Source organism: Papaver somniferum, unplaced genomic scaffold (assembly GCF_003573695.1).
Source record: "Papaver somniferum cultivar HN1 unplaced genomic scaffold, ASM357369v1 unplaced-scaffold_132, whole genome shotgun sequence".
In the NCBI taxonomy this organism is placed as follows: domain Eukaryota; kingdom Viridiplantae; phylum Streptophyta; class Magnoliopsida; order Ranunculales; family Papaveraceae; genus Papaver; species Papaver somniferum.
In genome coordinates, this window is record NW_020622381.1 from 18,609,621 (window position 1) to 18,611,384 (window position 1,764).

The following is a 1,764-nucleotide window of genomic DNA, read 5'->3' on the forward strand; positions in this document are numbered from 1 at the left end:
CCACTTCCCCACTCTTTCACTCAAGAAACCGTCACATTTACAGGGATCAAGGTTTTATGATTCTGATAATATAAATAAGTCTCTGGATCCATGATTGAGGACATGAACATTCGTATACACAGAATTTTTCGAGCAATTACTCTCAAAAATTCATCAATCTACCAGAACTTATTTGAACTCATCAGTTCACAGGAATTGCAGAAACCTTCAACACATCAACAATCTTTGATCATCATTGATCCCACACAATGCTCAGCTTCCCTCCTACAGATCAACTCATCTCCCTCTTTGCGACCGAATTGACTCTGGAACGGCCATTGACTTGGTTTAGGCCGGAGTCCTACAAATTAATCTCTCGAATCTAAACACTCCCTTTGCAGTGCATTTGTGTGAGGTTGAATAGTTTGCTCGGTTGAGGAGTCTCGATAACACGCTCGTCTGTTCAATTCCCTGAAAAACCAACAAATCGTTTTTCCCCATCTACACTCCTGAAACTTCCATACATCTCCATGAACCATGTTGAAAAGCGGGGGTATAACAACCACACCCAATAATTGGTTCGACAATCTATATGGACTAAACTCCAACATAATTCCGAGAGCACCAGCTTAAAAGCGAGCCCAATCAAGAGATATATCAAAGAGCTTTATCTCTATTTGTCAATGCAATCAGCAAATCGAATAGATAGAAATCCGTGAGCGTGATTGATATGAGAAATAACTTGGACGGTACCAAAGACCAATGCCCAACTGTCAATCAAGTTACATCCAACAAACAAGGTCGGATTTATCAACTGATTGAACTACGCACAACCTGTGATATTTCACTTATATAAACAAATATAATGCGGAAAACAAATAACACAAACACCAGAAATTTTGTTAACGAGGAAACCGCAAATGCAGAAAAAACCCGGTACCTAGTCAAGATTGAACACCATATTATGTTAAGCCGCTACAGACACTAGCCTACTACAAGTTAACTTCGAATTGGAATGTAGTTGAGACCTAACCAAGTCTCACACCGATTAAGGTACATTCACGTTCTTTAAGCCTCTAGAACCACGCGAATTCTGCGCACTTGATTCCCTTAGCTGATCTCACCCACAACTAAGAGTTGCTACGACCCAAAGTCGAAGACTTATAAACAAATCTGTCTCCCACAGATATGTCTATTCTTTATTCGGTTTTTGTTCCGTCTTTGATAAATCAAGATGAACATGAACCAATTGATAATCCGATCTTATACTCCCGAAGAGCAGCCTAGAAATATCAATCACCTCACAATAACCCAACAGATTAACAGAAAAGTTATTGCGGAATCACAAGAGTCTGAGGCGAAGAACTGTTGTGATTACTTTTTATATCTTACCTATCAGAGATAAATCTCGAGCAAATCTTAGAGAAGATAATACTCAACACGATAGAACAAGTAAGATCAGAATATGCAACTACGGAGAAAATAGTTGGATATGGCTTCACGAATCCCAAATGAAGTCTTCAAGTCGTTAACCTAATATGGATTTGGAAAAACCTAGGTTAAAGAAAAATCAACTCTAGTTTGCAACTAGGACACATGAAAGTGTCGGGATTAGGTTTTCCAGTTGCTAGAGTTCTCCCTTATATAGTCTTTCAAAGCTAAGATAGCTTAGTAATAAAGCATTCAATATTCACCGTTAGATGAACTCCTGATTTAAGATTCAAGCTAAGTCTGCTATAAAATTTAGCAATCAATCTCCACTATTAGATGGTATTAGCTTGTTAC